General features: G+C 37.2%; 1 protein-coding gene across 11 annotated transcripts in view; it reads left to right on the top strand.

Moving 5' to 3' along the window:
* Nucleotides 1–14602, top strand: part of BBX (BBX high mobility group box domain containing) — a 273335-nt gene that overhangs the window by 105137 nt on the left and 153596 nt on the right. For 5 of the 11 annotated variants that reach the window (XM_081797437.1, XM_081797439.1, XM_081797442.1 and 2 more), the window contains one exon: nt 5842–5915. The exons of the other annotated variants lie outside the window; for them this stretch is intronic. The gene's annotated coding sequence lies outside the window, so the exon portion shown is untranslated. The remainder of the gene's footprint in view (nt 1–5841; nt 5916–14602) is intronic. 11 annotated transcript variants of the gene reach the window in all.

The following is a 14602-nucleotide window of genomic DNA, read 5'->3' as shown; positions in this document are numbered from 1 at the left end:
ATCTTCCCAAAGTACCTGGGGGTTCCCTGTTGGTATTCCTGATGTAGCTGCTGGCAAGCATGTTTTTATACTCTTCCTGGAAGTGAAACTCCTTCTGCCTTAAATGTGCAATTTCCCCTGCCTGAGAAGGTCAAAGGCACATTTATGTAGTTCACAAGAGTATAAAAGAGGCATTCAGTGCTCCCCTGCCAAGCCAGCTGACGGGACTAATTCTTACTCATTTTCCACCTCTACTTAAGGAAACTGCAGAAATTCATGGTTCCACCATGGTCCCTGAAACAACAATCTTATGGCAAATGAACATTATAATAAAATATCCATATTATCAAATCAGTTCATGTACCTCAAAATTGGTAGGAGTAAAAAGTGGCTGCTCTCAGACTATCAGAGTTAAACATATGTTAAAACCACCTAAATTAAAACAAAATCTATAGCGAAACCCCACTGGAAAAACTAGCAATTCACTTAGCATTCAAATGCTGAGAATATTCAAGGCAGATTTCAGTGCTTTCACAATGTAACTCTGTAAAATGCCTTTCTGTCATTTAGTCTTAACTCTAGTGAGATTACTAACATTTATTGAGCACGTATTATATGTCAAGCCCTTAGTATTTATATCTTATAATAATTGAAGGCAACCTAAATTTAGAGGTGGAGGGATTGTTATCTCCATTTTGTAGGTGAGGAATGGAGACTCCGAGAGTCCCAGGAATTGGCCCACAATTACAGGGAGTAAATGGTGGATGCAGGGTTTGGCCCTGAGGTCATTGTGCTTTGCAGAACACCACGCCGCCAACTGTACTCTGTTCCCTGAGACTATGGAGAAAAAAAATTGCCCACATTTCATGTTCTACTTTCTGATGTGAACCCAGAACCTCCGCCAGATCTGCTTCCTATCCCTTCTAGCATGCTTCTTCCCATGTGCCCATAACACTCGCCTCCATCTCCTCTCTCCACTGGTGCTGGAGGTTCCAGCTTTATTCATCTTCTGCATAAAGATTCCCATGTGCATCCTAACTTTTTTGAATTCTTGGCTTACCATTTCAGCATACATTTCTATTATTATTTACTGTGTATGTATGCGTGTGTGTGAGACAGAGGGTGTGATCACCCAACTAGATCATCAGCTTCTAAAAAACAGCAACTCTCATACTACCTTTTGCAGTGTTAATACATGGTGGTCATTATCTCAAGCTGTATAAAGGTTCTGTCATTTGCATCTCTGTGCTGTTGGCATATAGATGGGTGGTAGTTTTTAAAGCATCATTTTATAATTGGTCAGTTTTGAGTGCTGAAAGGGAGAGGATTTCCAAGTCTTTCATCTTGCTATTATAAGAGGTCCATGTTAAACAATGATTGCTAGAATTTTTGGTCTCTGCCTGCTAGTGTTTTCTAACAGCTGACTGGGAAGTCCAACTGTAATGACTTAGAAGTTACTTTGGTGTACTGTTAGATATCTAGCGAGCTCTTGTTTTGCCTTTATTACTGTGTTTAAGAGGTCTTAACCGAAAGGCTCTGGGTCCTGAGGAAGTGCAAGGGTGGGGGTGGGAAGGTGACAAAGAGGTACTTTGGATTTGGATTTTCTTTTAAGAGATTTCCATTTTCAGTGTAGCTGACCCTTGTAATATCTGTTAAAGATTGGTGCCTGGCCAGAATGCCTGTGAAATAGCTGTGGTTTAAGCTTCAAGTATAAAGGTTTTAACAAAACTGTTGGCAATATAATGTATGAATAAAGACAGCACTTGTTAAAAAGCATCTATATGTGTGTGTATGTGTATACGTCTATGTGTATGTGTGTGTCTTTATAAGTATACATCTCTCTGCAGTTATCTTTGTTCATATGAAAAAATTTTATTTCGTGAAGTGACTTAACTGGAAGTCAGACTATCAGCTTATTATTTCTAGGAAAAGCATCCTTGGCCTGTGGTGTGGGCCACAGTGACCTGAGGTGGGGAATTCATTGGCCAAAATTGCAAAACAGCTGGTATGCCTTTTCAGTACTGTACTATTGAATAATGTGCCTGATGCCACTACTGAGGAGACTAAAGGGATGTACAGTGTAGTGGGGTGGGTGGGAGGCCTTAGGCACACACAGGACACGGAAGGCTAGACTACACATATGCTATATCCCACAGAAGGAAGAGCTTGGAGTTTGTATTTAAGTTTTATTTGTAGCATGTAGTATATAAAAGAGAGAGTTGAGGAAAATATAAAAATTGTACTCATGTAAAAAAGTAGTTTTAAGACAGGAAAAATCTTTTAAGAGAAGCTGCACTGTAAAGTATGGGGATTGGACTACATGTCGCTGGGAAAATGGAGGAAACCAGTGAAAGATTTAGCGCAAGAGTGGGTATTAAGACTGTTATTTGTGACCTGGACTTGTTTTGGCTTTCAGAGGTCATGCTGACTCTTAGATTAGAAATACAGTCTCTTTCAAAACACAAACATTGAAAATAATAATTTTCAAATGTGCTTTCTTGGGTTCTCCATTTTGTTTTGTTCAGGTGTAAAACCATGAGTATTCTATTTTTCAGGAGGATGAGGAAAAATCTATTTCCTTTTCTAGCCGTTTGGCTATTTTTTTTGTTGTTTCTGGTGCCATAAATGGAGAGGCATCTGCACATGCATTGTATCATGCCTAACAATTTTTTTTTTCATTTGAATGTAATTGTTCCTTAGCAAATAATTGCAGTCCAGAATGACTTTTATTGAGCTTGATTGAATTAAGGTTATGTATGAAAATGAGTTAGTTAAAGCTTAATCTATTACCCGGAGAATTGATGAAAACATCAGAAAAGCAGTCATTCATGGGGATTAAATATTCCTCCATGTAAGTGGGCAACATGGTTGCCTTGGAGTCCCTTCTGCACTGACCGGGTAGTAATGACATCAGGGTGCAAAACACACAACACACACTGTTGGCCTAAAAGGGGAGTTTACCATGATGTGCCTTTGAATGTTATACTGTACATTAACAATAATTGGGAGTCTGTCTCGTTGTAAGAAGTGGCACCTCACCTTTTTAGTATAATAGGCTTTTCAAAACATAGCACCCCAAGGGGCAATGTGTAAGCTGTGCCAGAAAGCCAGTTGCTCTGGGATCTTTCAGTGGTTGCTTAGGCCCGATCTTTAAGATAGGTTTTTCACATGCCAAGTCAGATGCCCAATTTGTGGTAAGAGGTAAATAATAGATATTAATAGATAGTTCTCCCACCTGCCATGAAGTTTCTCAGGGGGAATCCTGAGCTGTGCCTGATCGGTACTGCTAGGTATGCGTCCTCTGGGGGAGGCAGTGTAACGGGGGGAAACAGGCCTTGAGAAGGATCCTTAAAGAGGCAGGGAGCTCTAAGGACGAGAATGAGGGTTGAGAGGAAGCCAAAGTGGGACTCAGAGAACACAGGCCCAGCCTGAGGCCTTTCCCCCTGCTCGCCCAGCAAGCCCCGTCCTTCTGACCCATCACACAGCCACCCCAGTTCCAGCAAATCGCAACACCTTGTCAAGTATTTGTAATGCAGAGCAGCTTATGCTGAAACTGCTTTTCTGAAGCTACTCATGTGGGCATCTGTAAGAGCCAGATACAATCTGGAGTCTCTAAGGTTGGCTCTCAGAGAACTCAAAGGGAGTCTGTCTCAGGCAGGATCTTCAGCCTTGAATTTGACCTCTGGCTTCTCTTTCCTAGTCAGTTAAGTCCAGCAAGATTTTCTTTGTTACCCTGAGTTTTAAAACCCCTTCTGGCCATGGCATACACAGCATAGTCAGCCTTCTTCCTCTCCCTCCTGACTTATCCAGAGATAGTTGTAAGACAGTTGATACATTACTGAATTGTAATCAAAATAAGGTGTAGTTGTGGTCCATTTTTTGATTGATAGATTGATAGATTATAAATACACTGATTTTATATATATACACACATATATATACATATATATATGATATACTGATTATAGAAACAAACTAATCGAGAAGGGTACCCAAAGATTAGTGAGAATTTATTTTTGAGCTCCTGAAAGAAGTTCTGTGTATAGGATATATTACCATATTTTATTTTTCAGATAACATGTGCTCACTCTTGAAAAAGTAAATGAATCTTTAAGCCAGAATAAGAATTAAATCGATGCTGTCAATTAATGATGGACCCTCCTTTCCCAATTTTGGCAAATATAAATTTTTTTTTTGTTTATACCAATTTATTTACCTGACAGTCTTTTATGGTTACTTATTCGTGATTTTTACTCATTTATTTTACATCGTTTCTTTTTTTTCTTTGCACTGTTTATTTTATGGTTTTTTTTTTCTGTACCGGCTTTTATGGATTTATATGAAGAAAATTATGTGATTAAATATATGAGGTAGTGTATTTTTTTTATTATGTTATGTTAATCACCATACATCCTTAGTTTTTGATGTAGTGATCCATAATTCATTGTTTGCGTATAACACCCAGTGCTCCATGCAGTACGTGCCCTCCTTAATACCCATCACCAGGCTAACCCATCCTCCCACCCCCCGAGGTAGTGTATTTTTTAAAACAGTATTTTTAATAATGTTAGTTGCCTGTTTTGTGATAATTAAGAATAGACTTCACACCACCATTTGGTTTTTGGAATTGTATGCTTCCTTAGTTAAAAACATAGTCATTTAATTTGGAAGTATTCATATGTGTCTTTTATATTTTGCTTCAAAGATCTGGATTTATTTTTTCATCCATGCTCTTGTTTTAAAAAATATGGATGAATAGTAGTATCTTGTATGAAGCCACATGAGACCATTTAATATTTTATTCGTTGTTTCTAGCTATTGTTTTCTTCAGTAGCACTGGGTGACAATTGAATCATCTAAGTCTATATAGGATTACTCAGATGAATCATTACACATTTTTGATATTTATTGTAAGTTCTTCCATATCACAGTGGCTGATTAGGGATAAAACTTCAGTTATGCTATAAGATGACTGATAATATTGATAGAGCTGCAAGCCAGTAAGTGATACCCAGTTTCTAGAGTATGTTATAGCCTGCTGGTTGTAAAGAAATATCATAATCTGCAGTGGGGTAGGAAATTGTCTCTCTTGGGTGAGTGTGAATTTAGTATACTACCATTGAAGCATCCTAGAAACTAAACAATTGTATTTCACATAGAAGCTGAAATAACTTAATTCTTAAAAGTGATGCAATTTAGGTATATGTGTCTATATTTGCAGTATTATTAATGTAAAATATTCCATTTAATTTTTGTGGACAACCTTTTGCTGATTTGATCCTCTTTCTTATATTTACTTCATCATTTTCAGCTAGAAAGTATTTTTTTTTTTGGTAACATTTTATCTCTGTGGATGTCTCCCCCTACTCCTCACCTTTTTTAAAAAACTATTGCTTCACTCATTATCTTTAAAACATCTAAAAAATAAATGGTAAGATATTAATATCCTAACCACAGCTTATCTGGTTGTGTTGGGCCAGTCATTTAAAATAACCTGAATCTAGTTAGGATGTCAGTTTAACATCCTGTTTTTCCAGAGGATTTGCCGGCAATTCTGTACTTGATTTTAGCTAAAAACCTGAGAAGTGCTTGCCTGTAAATCTTTGTATCTGTAACTTTAATCTCAGAATTCCCATTGAATAATTTTAGTGACTGTCTTTTTGTTAAAGTTGACAAAAAACACTTTAGGCTGCTTTCTCTAAATAGTGTTAGCATAGGGATTTTTAATAATTTGCCCGATTTTGATTGTTTGGCTATTATTCATTGCGGGGGGTATAATTTTGCGAAAGGACAAAGTGTCAGCTTTGTTTGAAAGTCCTTCATGGCTCACCATTTAACCACTTTGCTATGGGTCTTTCACAGAATCCTGCTGCATCACAGAAGCTGGAAATTCTGATGTTCCATTAAAATCACAATGGAAAGTCTTGACTTGACGGGTAAGAGCAGCACTGCAGGTGCATCTTACTTACCTAGAAGCAGTGAAGCAGTCAAGAACTATGTGCTGTCAGAGCTGGTCTCAACTTTTTTCCTATCCGATGCATTCACCTTCTGTATTGATCAGGGAAGTGTGATAATTTTGTGTGGTCGTTTTTGTTTTGGTTTGTTTTATTTGTGAATTATTCTTTTTTTAAAGTGACATTTTAATCTCCATCATCAAGTAAGTTAAATCTTCCTTTAAAATCATGAATTTAAAAAAATTAACTATTTCACAATCTCTGATTTGTTTCTCCACAGTGATGTGCTGTTGGTAAAAAGTTTTGACTTGAATAAATTGAGGTTACATACCTAAATAAATACTAAATCGATCTATTCCCCATAAGCTATTGCTGTTTGTGTACTGCCTTCAGCTTTGATTAAAAAATGAACCAGTATCAAAGCATTATGGAGTGTTTGGTTTAATCTGTTAAAAATAATAGAGGCAAGTATAGCAGTGTTATGAAACTGTTTTGAATTTGAAAACCACACAGTGAAGAAAAAGTTGAGGTTGTAAAGTATGTATGTGTCAAATTATATCAGACTCTGAAACTCATAGATACTATAACTCTGTCCTTGTACACAAGTAAGTTATTTTCAAAGCTGTTTCTTCAGGAGAAAAGTTTTTAATGGTTTTAAGATACGGCAATAGTATTTTCAGATTAATTTTAATAATGGTTACTTACATGCAGAGTTGTCTCAGTCTGGGAATAAAATGTGTGATGCTTTACTGATGTCTGAACACTTGGTGGCGAACTGATGATTTAAAGACAGGAATTTGATGTAAATTAAAATGAATATTGTTTAGTTGCAGTTTTCAGGACATGAACTTAATCTCTGAGTAATTGTAAGTTAATCTTAAATGTTTCCTGTTTTTAAGTATTTTGATTTGTTAGCTTTTCACATCTGTCTCTATCTGTGGCTACCTTCATGTTTTAGTAAGTATATGACTGAACATTGCTTTTATCATGCGAGTATAAATATAAGGCCTTTGAGCCATTCTTCTGAATGTCATTGTCTAAGATTATACATATATTGTAAAATATGTACAGTTTAGCTTGAATGTGTATTTACTATGATATTTAAACACCAACAAAATCTTAGTGCCAGTGAGAAGATTGGGATTAGGTACCATTTTTCCTCCTTTCTATGCTATTCTTTAAGGCACAATTAAGTTTCAAATACAAATTCTGTATTTAAGAGTGCCAGTTAGCATAAGTTGATTTTGGTTTTATTGGGTCAGCAGAATAGACTATAGAATATTTGAATATTGATACTGAAATTTTAAATATGTTCTCAATTGTTAATCTAAAAGGGAGTTGAATGTAGTGAGGTTTAAAGAAAATTAAATTTGTGGCAGTATTCTAAATTCGCTGAATATGAATACATCTATAGAAAGTAAAGCTGGACACTTTATCTGATCTGTTCAGAACACTGAATTGTTAATCAGCATTAGTATGGCAGTCTTTCCTTAAGTAGCCATCTGATCTATGATTTCTGAATGTTAATCAGATTATTTCAATAAAATATTTTTTATTGACTATAAGAAATCGACACAAATTCAAATTGCTGATAACATTTAAGAAGCTTAAGATGACACTATATACTTCTAGCTCACATTTACAATCATCATAAATACAGTATTAACTAAGAAGTAGAAAAGATGCCATGTGAAACCAGGAGTAATTTAGGAAGCAAATCCTGGAAGATGTTACATGGCAAAAAGATGCCAGGGTCCAGTAAATCTAGGATATGCGGTTGTATCATTCAGCTTAGGCAAAGTTATGTTTCATTATCCAAAGAGTCCCAAATCTTAGTGATTTATAGCAGCAAAAATTTATTTCTCACTCTTGTTTATCTTAATAAATCTACTGCCATTGTGCTCAGTGTCCTCTCTGTTCCTCGACCAAAGCTAAAGAAGCATCTCTGGGATGCATAACTCTTATAAGGCTGAAGGAGAAAAGGAATGGTGGTAGAAATGTGACTCTTAAAATTGTTGGTCAGAAGTAGCACATGTCACTACCTCTCATTTCACTAGCTGAAGCATGTCACATGGTCAACCACTATGTCATAGGGTAGGAGTGGCCTTTTAAGAGGGGATAGGATAAGGAAAGTCTGATTGGGAGGCACAGTGCATATTTTAACTATAGTACCTGAATCCCATCTATGGCTTTTCTAGAGAGACAGAGTGCATGTAGTATATTAAACTTCCAAGAAGTCCATTCATTCTTTCCAATGAATCTCTTTAACATGTAAAATTATTTGACCATGAATCCTTTCATTTTTGTTATATAGAACTCAGTGAGCTGTGATGCCGTATCCGTGACAAGTTTTAAGGACTGAGGGATTCATACAATTCAAGAGTTTCTTGATGTTTCGAATGTTAAAATTTTTCCCATCATGGAGTAAAGGGTTCTAGTATATATAATAGACTTATGTTATTATGTTATAAATACTTTTTTATTGTTGTTGTTTTTTGAGGGGGGGAGGGAGCAGAGGGAGAGAGAGAATCTTAAGCAGGTTCCCACACCCAGTGCAGTGCTGGGCTTGATCTCATGACTGTGAGATCATGACCTGGGCCCAAATCAAGAGTTGGTCACTTAACCAACTGAGCCACCTAGGCACCCTGTTGTGTTATAAGTAGTTTTAAAATGAATGAAAATATCTGTAGCCTGGATCCTCTACAGTTTGCATACAGAGTTAGAGAAGGGAAATAATGACACTTAGGATAATTTCTTATCTATGTGCAATACATCACAGAACTTTGACAAGTATTATCTAACTTGATGTAGGAGAAGGACGAGAAAATGGGTTCTTTGCTCTTTCCAGTGGCAATATAATAATTTTACCAGGCAGTAGTAGCCAAATGCCTTTACTTAAGATCAGTTATTAGAGGGGCGCCTGGGTGGCTCAGTCATTAAACGTCTGTCTTCGGCTCAGGTCATGATCCCAGGGTCCTGGGATCAAGCCCCGCGTCGGGCTCCCTGCTCAGCGGGAAGCCTGCTTCTCCCTCTCCCACTTCCCCTGCTTGTGTTCCCTTTCTCACTGTGTCTCTCCCTGTCAAATAAATAAATAAAATCTTTAAGAAAAAAAAGAGCCATCCTAGAGAGAAAGAAGGCAGACACTGTAGAAAGGGTAACAGTTGTATTCCAGGAGTTTTCTAAGGTGCTCCAACTGAGATCATAACCATTATACAGGAGCTGTGCATTATTGTCTTCGTAGTCTTCTAGAAAATGAGGAGGCACACAGAACTCCTCAGCCAATACTGATTTGAGTAATCCCACGGGTATTATAAGATACTGCTACCAGACCTATGTGGATTAAGATGATTTAAAAATGTCGGAGTATGCAAACGATGCTATGTTTGATAATTTGTAGTTCCTTAAGATTGGGGGACTGAATCTATGGATTCGGAGAAACTTTGGCATAAATCCTACTTCTGGCGCTTTTTAGTTGAAAGAATTTAGGTGATTATTTAACCTCTCTGAAACTTTGTTTTCTCATCTTAGTACGGGATAATGGTCTCTACCTCATAGGACTGTGAGAATTAAATGAAATATGTCGAGTCCCCCATGCAGCACCTGGCATATAGGAAGCACTTGAGAAATGGTACTAAAAAAAGAAAGCTGTGGGCAGAGGTCAGGAGTCTTGAACACACCATAAAATACCTTTCATAGATGTCTGACAGTGTATGCATGTGTAAAATGTGTTTCTGTACTTATATATAAACACAGACACACACCTCCAGGAGTTTTAAAATATTGCCCTGAATGCATACGAATCTATGTATTCTTCTACAGTTCTACGGAAAGTACAGAGTGGCTTCATTCTTAATACCGAGAGAACGGGTGAATCCTGCAGAAATATTACCCACCCTATGATCTAATACTTCACTTCTTGCCACTGAAAATATAGAAATGTTAAGGACAGTGTGAGAGCCAATTGTAGATAGATTCCCTTCACTCTGAATATTAATGAGGTCAGTATGAAATCAAATTTGGTAACACCTTTTTTTTTTTAAAGATTTTATTTATTTATTTGAGAGAGAGTGAGAGAGAGCATGAGAGGGGAGAGGGTCAGAGGGAGAAGCAGACTCCCCACTGACCGGGGAGCCCGATGTGGGACTCGATCCTGGGACTCCAGGATCACGACCTGAGCTGAAGGCAGTTGCTTAACCAACTGAGCCACCCAGGCGCCCCAAATTTGGTAACGTCTTGATGCAAGGTATAAGAAGTGGGGATTGTGCCACTGAAATTTTCTTTACCATGTAGAGCAAATGCTATATGGTTTCAAAAGAACCAGCATTTCTATCTCAGAATTTTTATGTTACTGTTCTCCAATGAGGGTTAACTTATTCAGACTCCGCCAAGCCTTTCTCTGTTGACTTTGTTCCCTCGTACTCTCAGAATCAGGCACAACATGGTCCATCTCTCTTAAGATTCAAAGCTGTGTGCTATTTCTAAAATGACAGTTTCGTTTGTTTTATTTAGAAAAACATGTAAAATAATTTGGGGGAATAAATTACTCAAATTGTTTAAAATTCTTCTCTTTATAAACAGATCATCTTTGTTACTGTCAGTTACTCATTCAGCTGGATTATCAGTAGCATAAAACTACCTAAAAAATGTAAGCTCTTCAGTTTTAGAGACTATATAATAGTCTGCTTGGGCCACCATGACAAAGTGCCACAGACTGGGTGGCTCCAACAACAGGTACTTATTTTCTCACCGTTCTGGGGTCTAAAGTCCATGATCAGGGTGCAGGCAAATTCTGTTTCTGGTGAGATCTCCCTTCCTGGCTTGTAGGCAGCCACCTTCTTGCTGTGTACTCACATGGCCTTTTCTCTGTGTGTATGTGGAGAGAGGGAGCTCTGGGGTCTCTCCTATTCTTAAAAAGACACCAGTTCTTTTGGAGAACAGTCCCACCCTATGACCTTACTTAACCTTTACCTACTTTTAGGGCCTGTCTCCCAAGTACATTGCCGTGTAGGACTTCAACATACGAATTTGAGGGCTACTAATTCAGTTCATAACAGAAGTAGTTGTTTTTTTGTACCAAAGAGTGAAGTAAAAGTTAAAAAAAAAAAAAATACTTTCTATGAATCTATAAACAAGAAAACCTCATTTATTACAGTCTAAAATTCTAAAAATATAATTGGATCTTTGAGTTGGGAGGCATTTGAAATTACTGAATTCATGTTTCTTCCACTTTGAAGTCACTGTGCATGAGTTTCTCAGAAACTCAGAAATGAGTTTCTTACAAGTGAAAGAATCAAGTCTAAGAACTGAAAATCAGTGATTTGTATATAATGGAGGAATTACATCATTGAAAAATTGATTTCCATGTGTATTCATTGGTTCTAGGAGTAGAATTTATTTTAAAATTAGGTCAAAGAATAACTCAATTACTCATTTGGATTATATCTGTTTCTGTTTACTATAATCAAGCCAATTCACATTTTTTAAGGTGATTTTCTTTTGCTTTATGAATCAGTTGTGAATTCAAACAGGGAAATGGCATATGGAGTTGTCCCTTGAAAATGCCAGTGTTAGGAGCAACCCTTTTGCACTGTTGAGTATCTTTGTGTAACTTTTTTTTAAAGATTTTATTTATTTATTTGACAGAGAGATAGAGAGCACAAGTAGGCAGAGCGGCAGGCAGAGGGAGAGGGAGAAGCAGACTCTCCACTGAGCAGGGAGCCCAATGTGAGACTCGATGCCAGGGATCATGACCCGAGCTGAAGGCAGCCGCTTAACCGACTGAGCCACCTAGGCGCCCCTGTGTAACTTTTGACTCCACAAAAACTTGATTACTGACCAGCCCACTGTTGACCAGAAGCTTTACCTATAACATAAAGTCGATTAACATATATTTTGTGTTTTCTATGTATTCTATATTATATTTGCATAATAAAGTAAGCTAGGGAAAGGAAAATGTTATTAAGAAAATCATTAGGAAGAGAAAATATATTTACAGTACTGTACTGTGTTTGTCCAAAAAAAATCTGTGTATCTGATGTGGGCATGCGCAGTTCAAATCCGTATTGTTCAAAGGCTAGCTGTACTTAAGATTTTGGTAAACCAAAAGAAAAGATTGTGTATTTGAAATAATTCCAGCAGAAGTCAAGGATTCCCAAATCTGTTATATGTACCTGTTTATTGCCCTGCCTCCCTCACTCCCATCTTTATCCCTTTTTTCCTTCCTCCTCCTTTCCCTTCTTTCCTCTGATAGCAGCTTGTAAGTCAGGTAATGGTTGCTGGGATTTGTCAAGTGATAGTCTAAATACAGCTCACTGACCATCTGTATAGTACTTCTTTCTACTTTACAGTAGCATACTTTTCTAGTAGGTAAGTCAGTTGGTGGATGTTTGGGATTAGTGACAGGTAAATAGTGCATTTACTTGTTGGATATTGACGTAGGCTCAACCTAACTCTCTTCGCTTTATCTTGGAATTTTGTGTAAGTGTACCTATTTTGTCAGTTGAATAATTTCAGTTTCTGATGATTTGATGCGTATCTAAAACAGAAAATACAATAAAAAAGAAACTTTGGAGACTTTAAGCACTTTTATGTAAAAATAATTTTAAATTGATTTACAAAACTTACCACCTCACTTTGTGTGTTTACAGACTAAAGGATAAGCTATTTAGAAGCGATCCAATTTTGTGGATGTTAGTTTAATTGGTTGAAAGGTATTTTAACTCTTAGCTACTTTTGATTTCAGTTTCACTGTAAAACTATCTACAAGAATGACTCAAACTCAAAAGCTTTGTATATAATAAATTTTAGCAATGTATTTCTTCTGAACAGTGGAATCAGTCTACTGATTATGATGTTTACTAGTTGAGGACAGTATAAATAAATTCAGGCATGACTTGACTCCATGCATTAATACTCCCTGAAAGGGGGGGATAAATTAAGTATTTTTATACTGACGGTATTTCCTTTGATCTCCATTATACAGAAGTGCATTTCTCCAGGAAAATAAATGGATCTAGTGGTGCCAAATTTCTCATAAGATAGCTCTCAGAATTTCTGTGCATTTTAGTGTAAAATATATACTGCATTTACTGGATATTCTGTACATACACGTGTAAGTATAAATACTAAGTATGTATGAGTATATATGCATGTAGTTTCTTCAAAAACCTAAAGGACTTAATTTTATACTAGAGAGTCTGTTTTGTTCATGGCTGCATCCCCAAAACCTAGAAACAGTGTCTGGCACACGGAAGTTGCTTAGTAAACATTTGGTAAATTAGTATTACCAGAGTTCATGTTTCATTGACCTCGTATGCCATTGAACTTGCCGTTAATAAGCATCCCGTGGTCTACCTGCGGGTAATTATTTTTCCCAGTCCAAATTGAGAGAGAGAAGCCGTTCTTCAAAAATAAAAGTCTCTCTGTGCTTTTAAGTTGGTAGTTAGTCCTATAATCAGTAAGTGTTAGAGGGCTGAAGAATTTAAAATGAGTAGCAAAAAATTTCTGGGTGCCTATTGACTCATTTATAGTGTGCGTTGAGTCAGCAAGTGTTTATTAAGGCCTTGGCCGAGTACTTCTCTAACAGTCAGTCAGTGGCCCTATGAGTGGAGTGCATGTTAATGTCCTGAGATTTAAGGTAGGCAGATTGGTTCAGCTGGGCTTAAAGAGATGCTGTACGGTGTCTGGATTCAGTTAATACATACCAAAAGGTAGGCTGAAGTCCACGTTTAGGTGTTTTATTCTTGTGGAGGGGGGGTTGGTATTTTTAGGGCATTTCTGTATTTGAATTTGATGATGGATAAGAATATTGTGTTTTTGTTTTATTTAGTCTTTAACAACTTGCTTAGTTTAGTTTGCAGTTGTTCTGCTTCTGCCTTGGTTATATTACTATTCTTAAAAAGCAATTGAATTCTAGAACTGTTTCAATGTTCCTTAACATTTACTGTAAGACCATTTATTACCAAGGGTCTCTCCATGGAAGAAGTATTCCACTTCAGGTGATGTTTTAAGGCACTGAACATTACCATTAGGTTCTTACAGAACCCAAATTTCTTGAGAGAGCCAGCCAGATGGGGAGGAACTGGCTTCTGAACAAGGCTTAAATTACAAAAAGCTACCATTTCTCTGATGAGCACTGTCCTAAACATTCTCAGTTCTGTCACACTAATTCCAATGAAGAAGAACTGCCAGGTTAGAGACGCTGAGACCTACAAAATGTGAGGCGTGTCCATGTGCAGAGTAGTGTATGTCTGCTATCCATCCCGGCACCACCTGGACAGACATATACATGAAACTCTGAACTGTGCCCTTCCGATAGTTTCGAATACCTACTGTGTTTTCAGCATTATTAGAGTTACCAGGTCTTCATATTAGGTACTTTATAATATGTTTGAAATCAGTAGCTGCAGACAGTGGTCTTGTGAAATACCAGAGCTCTTGCTATAGTAGTGGTATTTGTCCTCCTGTTTGATGAAGCAGACGGCCCATCTTTCAATTCATTTGGTAGTGTGAACACTTAAAGGAATGATAGTTTTCAGGTTTGCGAGTTTTGTTGTTTCTGTTAAAGTCCTGGGTTTTGCCGTTCTTTATTATTCACTGAGAGGTTTCAGTTTTTAGGGAACATAAGAAAAATCTCTCTAGGGCGCCTGGGTGGCTCAGTTGGTTAAGCG

Source organism: Leptonychotes weddellii, chromosome 1 (assembly GCF_054177405.1).
Source record: "Leptonychotes weddellii isolate Sample4059 chromosome 1, ASM5417740v2, whole genome shotgun sequence".
Lineage (NCBI taxonomy): Eukaryota > Metazoa > Chordata > Mammalia > Carnivora > Phocidae > Leptonychotes > Leptonychotes weddellii.
Note: the sequence above shows the minus strand (reverse complement) of the source record. Positions and strands in the feature narration are given on the sequence as shown.